This window comes from Megalobrama amblycephala, linkage group LG1 (genome assembly GCF_018812025.1).
Source record: "Megalobrama amblycephala isolate DHTTF-2021 linkage group LG1, ASM1881202v1, whole genome shotgun sequence".
Taxonomy (NCBI): Eukaryota; Metazoa; Chordata; class Actinopteri; order Cypriniformes; family Xenocyprididae; genus Megalobrama; species Megalobrama amblycephala.
Genome location: NC_063044.1, coordinates 35,822,063 through 35,837,853, shown reverse-complemented (window position 1 = coordinate 35,837,853; position 15,791 = coordinate 35,822,063). Strand labels below are relative to the sequence as shown.

Below are 15,791 nucleotides of genomic sequence, written 5' to 3'. Positions count from 1 at the left end.
GTTTCATTTCATGTGCATATTATTCAGGCTAGTTGCCAAGGCTACATGAAAACAACAAACTCCTTAGACCTGTTTAAAGTTGCAATGGAAAATAAATAAAAGCAGTTTACATAAATAGTATAAGCAGCTTATATAAATAGTAAAAGTAATCTACATATTTAAACATAATTAACGAATAATTGCATATGCCTATAGCTTATAGCTCCTTCCTCCTTTTTTTTTTTTTTTTTTTTTTTTTTGGGGGGGGGGGGGGGGGTGTACCTCCCTGAAATGACTTTTTGCAGGTTGGGATGTCTGCAAAAGATAAAAGGAAATAGAGGGAAAACTAAAAGAAATGGAAGAAAAATAATATGAGGGGGCGAGGCTAAAAAGCAAAGAAAATATGTGGAGGAGGGAGAAAAATGTACAAAGTCCTTTTTTGATCTGGAAAAAAAGAAAAGGAAAAATGGGGAAATTGTAGAAGGGAATGAGAGAATTTTAGAAGAAATAAAGTATTTTTATGAGGATCTATTTAGTGCAAGAGGTGTGGAAGAGGAGGAAAAAAAAAAAATGTTGAATCAGATAAAAGCAAAAGTAAGCAAGAAAGACAAAAAAGAATGTGACCAAGAAATCAGAGAAGAAGAGATTGAAAGAGCAATAAATCAGCTGAATAAAATGAAAAGTCCAGGTATAGATGGTTTGGGAACTGAATTTTATATATGTTTTAAATAAGTTTTACTAACGATTTTAAAGGAGGTTTTATAGACATTTTTGAAAATGAAGAAATTAATGAAAGAACAAGGATGGGGTTAATGAAACTGATATATAAAAAGAAAGGAGGAAAAGTAGATTTAAAAAACTATAGACCGATCACGATGTTGAACACAGACCTTAAGATTTTAGCGAAGGTTTTAGCAAACAGGTTAAAGGAAGTAATGCCAAGTATAATTAAAACAAACCAAGCGTATGGAGTAAAAGGAAAAGATATAGCGGATATAACAATGAGTATAAGAGATACAATATGGTACATGAAAGAAAAAAATGAAGAAGGATATGTAATTAGTTTGGATTTTGAAAAAGCTTTTGATAGAGTTGAGCATGGGTATTTATTTGAGGTTTTAAGGAGTTTTGGTTTTGGTGAGAATTTTATTAAATGGATTGAGATTTTATATAAGGGTGCACTAACAAGGATTAAATGTAATGGGTTTTTAACAGACAGGGTTTTAAAATCAGGGTTTTAAAATCACACGTTCAATTAGGCAGGGTTGTCCGCTCTCTGCATTATTATATTCACTTGTATCAGAACCGTTAGGATTGGCAATTAGACAAAAAGAAGGAATAATAGGGATTGAAATCAAAGAAAATAAGGCTGAGGGAAAAGTTTTTCAATACGCTGATGATATGACGATAATTGTAAAGGGAAAAGGGAATGTTAAAGAAGTAATGAATGTTATAAAAGAGTATTGTAGAGGGTCTGGGAGTAAAGTAAAGGAGGTTAAAACAGTATATATGAGGTTTGGTAAAGCTATGGTTTTAACGGATTGTTTTAATTTCAAGGAAGTGGAAGAAATTAGGATTTTAGGAGTTTTAATGGGGAAGAATGAGAGAAGAGTAAGAGATTAAATGTGGGAGCAACTAGTTACAGATATAGAGAGGAGGTTAAATTTTTGGAAATTAAGAACTTTAAACTTAAAGGGGAAGGTTTTAATATTGAATGTTTTAATGGTTTCTAAATTGTGGTATGTTTTATATGTATCTGAAATGCCGTTATGGACAGAACAGAGGTTGAAGAAATGTTTTCTTGACTTTTTATGGGAGGGGAAACCAGCAAGGATTGCACATAACATGATTTTAGGGGCGGTGGAAAAGGGGGGCTTAGGACTAATGGATTTGGAACAACGGAAAAATGCTATGAGAGTGAAAATTGTTAAGAAATACCTAAATGAAGAGAACAAAATGGAGTGGAAGAAAACAATGAAATACTTTTTAAATAAATGTGGTGGTTTTAACATGGGGGGTGGGGTTTTATGGATGAAAACAAAAATTTGGATGACGGAAGGACTATCTGTGTTTTATAGAGAAATCTTTAGTGCTTGGGGAAAGTTTCTAACGAAAATTGTGTGTGATCCGCATGGGAGAGAAAACATTTTAAATCAACCTCTGTTTTTAAATAACAACATTTTAAAACAAGGGAAAGAGATATTTTTTTAAGAAATGGATGGAAGTAGGCATAACAAGAGTGAGAGACATTTTGTATGAGTTTAAAGAGGGTTTTTTACCAACACAATATGTTGTTGATGCAATGGAAGTAGCAAAAGAAGAATACAGCAAACAAAGGGATCACGTGACCCTTCGACGGCGATGCACGCATAGTCCTTCGCTCCGCTCACTTTGTCAAATTTTCTGTAATCCTGAATTTAAATTTCGAACCACTCTTCATCTAACCCATCATGAGTACTTCAACGACCAAGGACAATCGGAAAAGAGAGATCGAGCAGTCACCAATAAAGAAAAAATTCAAAGATTCCACCATCTCCAAAGAGGACCTTGACGGCGCCATTGCTAACGGTATTAAGCTAGCACTCAAAGAGCAACAGAGTACCTTGGATTCGGCTGTGGCTTCAACAGTAAGAGATGCAATTGACTCGGTACTGACCCCAGCATTGCGTAATATACATATGGACATACAAGCTACCAACAATTCCGTTAAGGAGTTAAGAGCAGAACTTGAAATGTTAGCCAGCACGACGAAACAGACACGTGACCGAGTTGATTCCGTTCAGGCAGCTGCGCGTGAGGACAGGAGGACAGTCACGAACTTGAGAAAACAGCTGGAAACAACTTACCGACAAAATTACGGACATTGAAGATAGAAGCAGGAGAAACAATGTACGACTGGTGGGGTTACCGGAGGGGGCGGAGGGCTCCGACGCGGTCGGCTTTCTCAGAGCCAATCTCTCCAAGTGGATTCCAGCACTGAAAGGCCGCGACATCGAGATTGATCGCGCTCATCGTATTTATGACGGAAGAAAGAACTCCGATCGGCCGCGTACTCTTATCTTTCGGACATTAAGATGGCAAGACAGGTCAGCGATCCTGAGGGGTGCACGACAGTCGTACCCAGTGAAATATACGCAAGACAAGGTCACGCTGCTATTTTTTCCTGATTTTAGTCCAATCACAACGGCTAAGAGGAAGAGCTTCAGCCCAATCCTGAAGAAGATGACGGCACTGGGTCTGCAGCCTTTTCTCGTGTATCCGGCGGCGATTAAATTACGGCACAACGGCGAGCAGATGATGTTCGACTCTCCTCAGAAAGCGGAGGATTTTATCACCTCATTGCCACAGAAGAAGACGTATGCTGCGGCTCTACAAAGCAACGGGAAGGCAACGGATACCGTCTCTACCTCCTCTGCTCAGCGAGGGGAATTTGTCGATTGCGGTGGTGGTGATTTTAATCGCCCAGGAGAGGAGAATAACGATGCTGACATGGTCACTTAAGTTTCTGCTGCGATCTTGTACTTCTTCTTTTTTTTTTTTTTTTTTTTTTTTTTTTTAAACTTGTCTAGTGACTGGTAAGCCTTAAAATCTCTCTTGGGGCTAATGGAGGGAAGGTTCGACTATAGTTCTTGACACCGTGGGCTGTATGGGGACATGTTTTGCGTTGGAGTGGACTGGTCACGTATCGAAATATTTTTCTGTTTGTTAGTCAGACCTATATTCTCGGTAATATGCGGTCTGTTTTGGTTCTTGTTCAGAGTTGTTTATCGTTCCTGTTTTCTGGGTTACTTTTATATATATTTTTTTTCTACAACAGACATCAATACTTTATTTATTATTTTTTATTTTTAAAAGGACTAACTCAAGTGGCTTGGTATATAGAATACTTATCAGTGTTAACATGTCATTTACAGGTTGGAATTGCTTGCTGCTTTTCACTTACTAGATGCAATTTTGAAATTACGAATATACAATGCTGGCTTTAAATATTTTATCACTGAATGTAAATGGCCTAAATTCCGCTATTAAACGTACCCGCGTATTAGAATATTTGCACCGTAAATCGATTTCCTGTGCACTGATACAAGAGACGCATTTAAAACAATCTGACGTGGCACGTTTTCAGAACAAGCATTATAAATTGGCAGCCTTTTCCTGCGCTCTTAATAAAACTAAGGGGGTGCTTATCTTAGTTAACAGGAAATTGCAGCTAACAGTTGAACACACCGGAAGGGATAATGAGGGTAGATTTGTTTTTATTCGTTGCAAAGTACATAATGATAGGATAACATTGGTCTCTATTTACGGTCCGAACGAGACAGACAGTAATTTTTTTACAAATATATCCAGTACATTGCTTGAACAGACTGATAGCCCTTTAGTGGTCGGTGGGGATTTTAATGCTGTCGTAAATCCTGCTTTGGATAAATCTCATTCTGAGACAACAACCAATCCATCTTCTAAGTTGTTGAATGAATTTATCACCGAACTCAATATAATGGATCTTTGGAGAATTCAGAATACCACCTCTAAGGATTTTACTTTTTTTTCTAATAGACATAAGACTTTCTCTAGGATAGATTACATATTTCTCAGTCCATCTCTAATCTCGTCTAATTCCTCCATCTCTATATTACCAATCTTATTGTCTGATCATTCTGCTGTGTTGTGTAAAATTCATCTTTCCAATATTAAAGCCAAAGCCCCTAGATGGCGTTTTAACACATCATTATTAAGTAATCAGACTTTTACCAATTCACTAAAAGAACATATAAAGGAATTTCTGGAAATTAATATGGAAGGTGATATAGATCCTCAAATATTGTGGGAAACGACCAAGTGTGCTATACGTGGATTTTGCATAGCTTTCTCTTCCACTCTTGCAAAAGCAAAAATTTGTCAGATTACGCAATTAGAAAACAAAATCCAATCATTGCAAAACCTACAAAAACAACATTTTACTGATCAGCGGGCCATACAGTTGTCCTCCTTAAATGAAGAATATGATTTACTTTCACAATCAAAGGCAGAGTTTATCTTGCATAGAACTAGGCAAAAATACTATTTTGAATCGGAGAGACCCAGCCACTTGCTGGCTCTTAGGCTGAGAGAATGTGAGTCCAAAGCATATATCAGCGCAATAAAAGCATTAGATGGTCAGGTCACTACAAACCCTACGATGATCAACAACATATTTAAAGACTTCTATATAAACTTATATAAAGCTGAAACAGATTCTGAGGAATCAGTTAGTAAACAGTATTTGGCTAAATTAGATTTACCTCGGATTTCTCAGATTAACAAAGAATCTTTGGAGGCCCCATTAAGTTTGGAGGAGCTCCATAAATCACTAAAGAGCCTACAAAAAGGCAAATCACCGGGTCTAGATGGTCTTCCCCCTGAATTATATTTAGAAATCTGGGATTTGATAGGGACACTTATGCTTAACTCATTTAATTTTGCGATCGAGCATGGTGCATTCCATAGAGATCAAAATACATCGATGATATCGTTACTTCTTAAAAAAGGGAAAGATCCATTAGACTGCTCCAGCTATAGACCGATATCTCTTATCCCCGGTGATTTAAAAGTTTACGCTAAAGTTCTTGCCTTTCGAATGGAGAAGGTCATTCATGGTTTGATCAAGGAGGACCAAACTGGTTTTATAAAAGGGCGCCACGCATCTGATAACATGCGTCGACTCTTCCATATACTTGATTTTGCAGACTCGCATCAGAGCCCCTGTGCGGTTTTTTCACTTGATGCAGAAAAAGCCTTTGATAGGCTAGAGTGGAATTATATGTGGGCAGTTCTGCAATGTTTTGGCTTCGGTGAACATTTCATTTCTATGATTAAGACTCTATACCACTCACCTGCGGCATCAGTCTTGACTGGCAATGTTATTTCTCACCCGTTCTTTCTACAAAGGGGAACGAGGCAGGGATGTCCACTTTCCCCATTACTGTTTTGTCTATCTCTTGAACCATTAGCAGAAGCCATCAGGAAGTCTGAAGTAGCATCGATTAAGATTCAAGATCAGATTATTTCACTGTATGCAGACGATATTATTTTGTATTTAGATAACTTTGATGTATCAGTTCCTGAGATAATTAAGGAATTTGATCACTTTAGTGTTTTTTCTGGATATAAGATAAATTGGACCAAATCTGCTTTAATGCCAATTAACAATGTTAAATTTAATTCTTCTATTCCCTCGTTTATTCCTATTAAGAACTCTTTCATTTATTTGGGTATTACCATATATAAAAACATACATAAGATTACTAGAGACAACTTTAATAGTATTATAGTTAAGATCAAAAGTGACATTCAAAGATGGAATAATCTTAAAGTTTCTCTTCAAGGTAAAATCTCTACAGTGAAAATGAATTTGTTACCTCGTCTTAACTTTTTTTTTTCTATGCTACCACTCTCTCCTCCTCCAGGCTACTTTAAGGAGTTAAACTCCATACTTTCCCGTTTTATATGGAATGGTAAGCGCCCCAGAATCAAACTTACCACTTTACAGCAACCTTTGTGTGCGGGAGGACTGGCCGTACCAAATTTTGAATTGTATTATTGGTCGTTTCAACTTAAGGCCCTTTATAATTGGGTTGATCCGCAATCTAAAGTTGCATGGAGAATGATTGAAGCGGACAGGGTTAAGCCAAACAGACTTCAAGATATTTTATTTGCTGGCACAGGGAAAAAAGATAATTATAAATTCGGCCCAGTTATAGCTAATTCTATTAGAATTTGGAAAACAGTTGAACGTCTGATAGGAGGACCCTTCAAACTTTGTAACAGTGCACCATTATGGCATAATCTCAATTTTTTATGCGGAAATCGTCCATTTGTCCAACCATCTTGGTCTTCCCTAGGCATAAACACATGCGGAGATTTATATGATGATCAAGGCCTTTGTTCGTTTCAGGCACTAAGAACTAAGTTCTGTTTACCAGCATCCTCATATTTTGTCTTTTTTCAATTGCGCTCTGCCCTTAAAGCATATGGAGTTCCCTGGGCTTCTCCTATTTCCTCTCATACTATGCGAGATTGGATTGCACCATCCTCTGGTCGATCATCTGTTTCTTTATTATATAGTAAAATTATTGACCGTATTATAAAATCTCTTTCTATCAAGTCTGTTTGGAATCGGGAACTATCTGACCTTAACTTATCTGTCGACTGGGAGAGGGTGTGGGCTAACCTCAGTTTAACTTCTAAAAACTTGGCTCATCGTCTTATACATTTTAAAGTTATTCATAGAGCATATATAACTCCCTACAAAAGATTCAAAATGAAACTGCAATCAAATTACAACTGTTATATCTGTAACACTGTGTCTTCAGGTACCTTTCTTCATATGTTTTGGGAGTGTCCTATTGTCAATAATCTGTGGTCACATGTACATGTCGTTTTGTCCTTTTTATTACAAATTGATTACCCCAATAAGCCAAATTTATGTCTTCTTAATGATGATTCTGATTTCTGTATAATCTTAATACAAAAAAAAATGTTGTTTGCTGGTTTTACAGCTGCTAAAAAGACAATAATTCAGAACTGGTTTACACCACAAATGTCTAGGGAAACGTATTGGATACATAGTCTCCTTAGAATAGGGGCCTGTGAATGTACAATAGCAAGAATTAATAAGGCCAAACCTAGTACTGTTGATGCTTGGCAATGTTTTTGTTCCAAAAGTCATTCTTACAAAGGATTGGCCAAAGTGAGACTCCTGAAGGTCAACAGCTGAATCAGCAATTTGCAAATGCAGCCAAACCTTTTCAATGCCTGGATACTGAACATAAGCACATGAAATACTTTGTTCAAGCTGGGTACCTAGTTCAGCCAGTGGAGGAGCCTCTCCCTGGTGTCTCATACACCCAGCAGAGGGACTCGCAGACAGGGACTGTAAAACAGGTGGCAGTGCAGGATACTTTTCAAAGGATTCCTTTACGTTCACTACTGAAACTCATTCTTGAGAGTCCAGGGACAATGGAGAAGATAATGGAGTGGAAAAGAAAGCTAAGTGACTCAAACAATCTGGATGACACCACCGTGTTCAAATAAGTACTGGGTGGAGAAATTTAAAGATTTAAAAGAAGAGTGTATATGGAGAAACATGAGGGGAAAATGTGTGGAGACAAAGTTGGAATGTTTGGAGTATTTTATAAGACATAAAGTGGTTTTTACTGAGTCTATTTTAAATAAAATTGGGATGGAACGGAATGCTATGTGTAAAGTGTGCCAAGAAAAGGAGGAGTGGATTTTACATATGTTTTTTTATATTCTAAGGAATTGGATGATTTTTTTAAGGAAATGTAAATATGTGGTTAAAGATTTGACAGTGGAGTGGGATGAAAATGGAATGGAATGGAACAGAGTGGGGATGTTTGGTTGGGAAAAGAAGTGTCAAAACAAAATGTTTATAAATCTGTGGGTAATGCTGATGAAAAGTGCAATATGGGAGAGAAGAATTGTGGCGAAAAAAGAAAAAATTGTGTTGGATGTTTGGACTGTGTTTAAACAGAAATATACATGGAAAGACTTTGTGTATTTTAAATGTGAAAATATGTTGGATGCTTTTTATCATGTTTTTATTCCACAAGTTTGTTGTGTTTTAAAAGATCTGATGTGGAAGCTGCCGGGGAGTGAAGGAGATTTATAAAAATATTATGTAAATGTATGATGTGTGATGTATGGTAAATGTGTGATATGTGATGTAAAGGAGATATGTGAGGTAAAGCTGATTGTATAAGAAAAGCTGTAATTTTTATTGTATTATTTATTGTATTGTATTTTATTGATTGAAATCTCTTAATTAAAAACAAAAAAGCATGCCCGATCTCATCTGATCTCAGAAGCTAAGTAGAGTCGGGCCTGGTTAGTACTTGGATGGGAGACCGCCTGGGAATACCAGGTGCTGTAAGCTTTATGTTTTTTCTGAAATATAAAGAGTGTCTGAATGTCTTAAGTTAGATGTATCCAGGAAATATTTAACTGAATGGATGCAAAATGAGGACTTGGTTGATGTATGGAGGGAAGAGAATCCTTACAGAAAAGAGTTTTCTAGAAGACAATTGGTGATGGGAGTTTTGAAACAAAGTCGCATAGATTTATGTTTAACCAAAAGGAAAATGTTAAAAATGTGAAATATAAGTTTGTGGGAACAAGTGACCATGCTATGATGATGGTAAAGATGGGTGTAATTAGGGAGGAGAAGGGCAGTGTGGGAATGTGGTGTTTGAATGCAGAATTGCTAAAAGAAGAGGCATACAAAGAGAATATCAGAAAATGTATAAATTATGAAATGCAAAATGTGTTATTTGATGAAAATGTATGTGAGTGGTGGGAAATAATGAAAGGGAAAATTAAAAAAAAGAAGTATTAGATATGCAAAACAAAGAGATTTTATGAGAAGGAGTAGAGGAATTGGAAAATGAGTTGAAGAGGGAAGCGGAAAAATTAGAGAATAATCCAGAGCAAGATAAAGAGCATTATGAGCAGATAAAAGCAGAAATAGAAGATTTTGAAAAGGAAAAAAGTAAGGGTGCAATAATGAGTAGAGCGCAGTATGCGTTAAAGGGAGAAAGCAGCACAAAGTTCTTTCTAAACTTAGAAAAGAAAAAACAAAGGAAAAAGCACATAATAGAGCTGGAAAATGGAAAAGGTGAGAAGGTTACTGATTATGTGGAGATAATAAGAGAAGTAGAAACATTTTATAAGAAGTTGTTTAAGAAAGAAGGGGTAAAACAGGAGAGTGTGGAGGAAGTGTTGAGTACTGTGAGTGTGAGGTTAAGTGAAGATGAGAAAAACATATGTGAAAAAGACATAGGTATCGAAGAAATAAAAGCGATAAAACAGACAAAGAAGAATAAAAGTCCAGGCTCAGATGGCATAACGCATGAGTTTTATAAGACCTTTGAAGATATATTAGCGCCAATATTGGGGAAGGTGTTCAGGAGAATGGAAGAGAGAGGGGAGATGCCTGAGTCAATGGGGTTAGGAGTAATCACAATACTATATAATAAAAATAAAGGAAGCCCACTGAATTTAGAAAATTATAGACTGTTAAGTCTGCTAAATACAGATTATAAAATACTGACAAAAATACTGGCAAATCGGATAAAAGAGGTAGCAGGGACAATAGTATCACCAAGCCAAGCTTATAGCATAATGGGAAGAGACCTAACAGATACAATCTGCACAATAAGGGACGTAGTAGAAGTGATGGGGAAAGATGGGAAAGGGGGATTGATTTTATCCATAGACTTAAATAAGGCGTTTGACAGGGTGGAACATACACTCTAAAAAAATGCTGGGTTAAAACAACCCAACTTGGGTTATTTTGGCATCCCAACGCTGGGTCAAATATGGACAGACCCAGCGTTGGGTTATTTTAACCCAGCCGGTTGGGTTGTTTTTATTTAACTCCATTATTGATTAAAATGACTACATTGCTGGTTAAAAACAAACCTGAAATAGGTTTATTAATAATAATAATAATAATAAAATAATCACAGAGAATTACTAAAAGCAACAGTAATATCTCAAAAGGTAAAGATTTATTAATTAAAAAGAACATCCAAATGCAAGACATAAAAGCATACAGTATATAATTCATATAGCAAGAAGCATATTTTTTCATGCTCAATGAACAATAAAACAGCATATAAAATATAAATACAACTTCCATTTTATAAATTTTAAAAAATAAATATCAATAAATTAAATTAGCTTCGATTTAAACATTTACATTATATACACAAGTATAAGACACAAGTACAATGCTTCATATATAGTTAGATGACTTTCCCCTTCATATAAACTCATAACTTTTTAGAGAGTATGTTTAACAAAGAGGCACACGAACAAAGTTATACAAGTAAAATGCTTTAGATATATGTATTAGTCTGACAACTTTCCTCTTAATATAAACTCACATAACATTTTAGAAAGGGTTAGTTGTCATGGTTCCAGTACTGCTCAACATGACAAATATCCACGGAGCAGTCTTACAGAAGGAGATTCAGTTCCTGGGAGTTTGTAGACAACAGTCTGCAAAAACTCCCACACTGGTGCACACTGCTTCGGGAAATGGATGTCTAAAACATAAAAAAATTTAAAGCACGTGTCCACAGCACCAAGGAGTGTGTTTTGATGCAGTGCCTGTTTGCCAACAACAACAAAGGCTTGATGGCACTGACTGTCATCCCCAAGACCAAAGACAAAGGGGAAGGGTTTAGTGAGCTCTGCCTCCTTCAAATATTCAACCATGTTGGTCCCAACCTGTTAAAAACAGAAGAATGTTAAAAACATACAACTCACTATACTTCACTATATCAAAATGCTGCATTATTAAACAAAATCAATCATTAATATTTTATATATCGTGCAGTTGACTCAAATTACATTCTACAGTAATTTGCATAATTAGTCATTCAGTCTTTATATGGTGCTTCTCAAATGGAAGGTTGATTCCTAGTAAGGCTGAGTCTGTCCAAGTCCAGTCCTTCTGAGGCTTCTAGGCTATAGAGTCCTGTTCAGTATTAAATGCTAGACATCTAGTTAGTGCATATATATATATATATATATATATATATATATATATATATATATATATATATATATATATATATATATATATGACGATATACCGCAATATAAACATGTACGATTATCATACCGTGTACATTTGCTTATCTACGGTATTGAGAGAAAATAACAGACACAGAATCTCACCTGCGCCTAGGCAACAACGTACAGGGGAGACAACATCAGAGACAGAGGCCGTAATCTCTAATCTCTATCCCACGTCAAAATATGAGTTAAAATTGGCACTAGTATGGGAATACTTTTTATATAGAAAAGACGAATGCTTATTTGTCCTTGAAGGTAGACACAGTTTGCAAAAACTGTGGTCGGAAAGCGGCTGCAAAACAAGGAAATGCATCGAACATGTTTACCTATTCAGAACATCATCATCTCGTGCAGATACAGCTATGTCCCATGTAGGGAACCTTAGGCTTGATTCTTTAGGTTTAAAGGAGTTTCACCAGTTTCCAGCAAGAGAGAGAAGTTTGCTTGTACCTGCGTTTGCTCTGACAGCTGAGGTAATCGGGTTGTTCTGCGACTCGCGTGCAGCGGAGTCCCGTTCTGGATTGGCTGTCTTTCAGGTGACGTCTTCTCGGGAAAGTCCTTCGTGGGTTGCGCGGAAGCTTTAAAGTTGTTGCGCTGTTCTGAGCAGTTTTCTTCTTTGGAGACTTTGGTCAGATGTTTCACAGGGTGTTTTGGAGTCTGGATGTGACGGCTGTTGAATGGTCAGCTGCACGGCTCGTGGTTGAAGTCGGCGACTGTTAGATGGAACATCAGCCCCGGTAAGGATCAGTTCTCAATGACCCATGTGACTTTTCCGCCGTGGTCAAAGTAGCGGTGCTTCGGCTACTGGGTTTCAACTCCGACTTCGACGACCGACTTCGAGCCTTGATTTCTGACCGATTTCTGACTTCCAGCACTAGCTTGTTTGGACAGCATAGTTTTAAAGGAGCGATCCTCCAATGAGACGTTGCTACGGAGATTAGACACGCCTCGTCTATTGTCTATTGATCACATCGCGTGATATCTGTGGAACATTCTCCTGTTTTATTAACAACTTTATAACGTTTCTTAATATTTTCCTGATACTGAATTTCAATGTTTCATTCACACAGAATTACAGAGAATTATAAATTCTGCATTTAGAACTCAAACATGACACACTTCTTACACACATATTACTAGACTGACCTAATCAAAACAATGATTACAAGAGAAAGAAAATGCATACAGGAATACAAACATATACTGCATTGACTCCAACATGTTAGTAATCACATCATAGCAAGTGTTATTCTGGATATAGTTAATACTTTAAATGATTGTCCCTTTTGAGATTCAAGATTGAGTCCTTAAGCATAGAGTTTAAACTTTGACCGGAGTCTCGAGTGACCGGGTCAAAACGGACTCCTAATCAGGAGGATGGCTGTATGGATCGTTGTTCTTTTCAGGTCCGTTTAATTAGTATTTCCTGTTCTGTTCGTTTGATACAAAAGGGTTTTGTGAGCGTCTATAAATTTAATGTGATCAGGAAGGCCTCAGAACAGATATTCTCTGTTCTTAAGTCACGTTACCACTTCTCTTAATGCTGGCTAGCTGAAATTAGGAGCTATCCAGTGCCCCTGGGGATTCTGGGGTCAACGAATGAATCCTTTGTCAAATGAAGCTTTGTTCGATCAGTTGTTCATTGATAAAGTCATTGGTAAGTTCTGTCGAGCGAGGCCCTACACCCATTTATAATTTAAGGTTAATGCATTATGATTTCTGTGATGCGGAGCCATCGGTATCGGCAAAATCCAATATCGGTCGACCTCTAGTTCAAATACTTGCCACTTGCCACTGTATATAGCTTTTGGAGTTCTTTTCTGATTCTAAGCAATGACAAATAAATAATTTAATACTGAGATGACAGTGACTTTATAAACACTTGATAGGTTTAGCCCTTTTAATTTGCTCTTAGTATGGTTTGCACGTGATGTGTGCAATACAAAATTACTAACTGTACATGCTTGAATTCAATGAAAGACTTGATATTTTCTTCCAAGCTTGGTTTGAACATTTTCATCCCTTTTTTGTAGACAGGGGTGGGCAGTATTACAGGAAGCAGCCTGAGTGCAACGTCACTTTGGACTTCTGTGCAGATTAATATTTTGTATCAATTATTTTGTCATCATTATTCTAAGGAATAGCTATAAGTTCTTGCATTCACAACTATACCTGGAGACAAATTGTCTAAATTGTGGAGAAGGATTTTGTCTTTGAAACTCATTTTCCAAGTTTGGAAAAGTCTCTCTGCGTGTTCGGGGAATAATACAGAGAAGTCTTGTGAAATCTGAAAATGAGAAATCAACAGTGCATTAACTTATTTAAAAAAATTAAAAGGCAATGCTCTGTCTTCAGCCTTCCAGAGTTCCAGAGCAGTACAGGCAAACTAATTTCCCTATTTAAAAATATATTCCTACAAGACACATGTTCGTTTTTTTGCCACATCGCCCATCCTGATGGCCATCAAAAGGAATTCTGACTTTCTGGAATAAGATGCACAGATTTGGACCTACCATGCCTGGAGTATCAAGGAGTCGAGGGAATTCACAAGTTATTTCCTCGATAGATTTTGTCCCGTTAGCTCTTATCCACTGAGCCCTGTGGATGGCTGTTTCTTTCATGTAATCTGCAACTTGGTTAGCTGGCCACATATTATTTTTAAGCCATTCTGCAAGTTGTACTGCTCTGTCAGGTGAAATACTTGGCTCCTATAAAAGTACATGGAAAAAGGGTTACCTACATGGACATGGTTTCATTTCTTGTAACAAATGACATGCATTTTTCATATCAACGTTTATTCTACACACAACAGTGCTTGGATGCTAGCTTAAGTTAGCTAATATAGTGTAGTGTTATAATATATTCTACACATAATTACGCAAAACATTGTAAAACACAAATACGGTGAATTAAAGATAGCCCTCTCAGGAAAAAATAGCTTGCATCTCCAAAAAGTCTGTACAGGTGTGTAAACGGTCCAAAAAAAAAAATTGTCCTTGGAATTTCAAGTTGAAAAAGGGGACATTTAAAACAGCCGGTAGCGCATGGACACATATTTTTGCTGTCTCAAGTCAAGTCACCTTTATTTATATAGCGCTTTTTACAATGCAGATTGTATCAAAGCAGCTTTACATTGATAACTGGTACATAATTTTTGCTGCACAGCAGCTCTTCAAGAATAGTGTCAATGCAGGCAGATCAAAGCACTGTTGAATAAATGTCAAGAATACTGTTGAATATCAAATGTCAAGTCAAATGTCAAGTGTCCCCAACTAAGCAAGCCAAAGGCGACAACGGCAAGCACCCAAACTCCAACAGGTGACATCAGGTGGCAAACCAGTGGCAAATATTTGTTAAAATGGAGAAAAAAAAAACCTTGGGAGAAACCAGGCTTAGTCGGGGGGGCCAGTTCTCCTCTGTCGAACAGTGCTTTGTTACGAATCAGGTTGCTATCATAAATCTGATAGGATCGCAACATTCAAAGTATTTATTTCAGTTCCATCCAGTTGAGGATCTGTCTCCTTCCTTGTATGACCTCACTACATGGAGAGGATGGTAATCATCAATGGAGTCAACATCAATAGAGTCAATGACAGTACTGGGAATTACGCAGCATGCAAAATAGTGTCTTTCAAATCCTACTGTGTCCCATTTCCTAACAATGAACTTGATGACCGACTCAAAAACCACAATCTTCTGAATTGTTCCAAACTGAGGTTCACCATCTGGAGAATGAGACACAAGGAGGGTCATTCCTGGACGGTATTCTGTCCCTTTCCACTTCACCCAAGAGGGTATGTACACTTCAGTCAACGATGGAGTATGTTCAAATCTGTGGCAGACTTGATCAAATTCCTCAATGGAAGCAAGTGGAGTAGTGCAACCAGGACCAAGTTCTTTGTGATGTGTAAATAGGTGATCAGACAAAAGAATGTAACATAAAAACATTTGATGCCTGAAGGCCATTGTTTTGCAAATGTTTCTGAAGTTACATGTGACATGGGCAAGCCTTTTAAAAAAACCATGCTTGGCCTCAAAGCGCATGGACCAGTAGTGCATCAGAGGGCCCAGTCTCCTTATGGCACCTGGGTAATGCAGCATGAAATGATGTTTTGGTTTTAGATGTCTATCAGGGAAGAGTTCCAGGAAAAGGCTGTGATGCTCATGAA

General features: G+C 37.1%; 1 protein-coding gene and 1 long non-coding RNA gene across 2 annotated transcripts in view; both read right to left on the bottom strand.

Annotated features, from left to right (window-relative positions):
- The window catches only part of LOC125245430, a 1,350,402-nt gene that overhangs the window by 617,880 nt on the left and 716,731 nt on the right, over positions 1–15,791 (bottom strand).
- Positions 10,668–14,332, bottom strand: LOC125246095. Its single transcript, XR_007179723.1, has 3 exons — positions 14,136–14,332; positions 13,583–13,909; positions 10,668–11,271 (listed from the first exon to the last, which is right to left on the bottom strand). It is a non-coding gene; the product is annotated as an uncharacterized LOC125246095 (long non-coding RNA).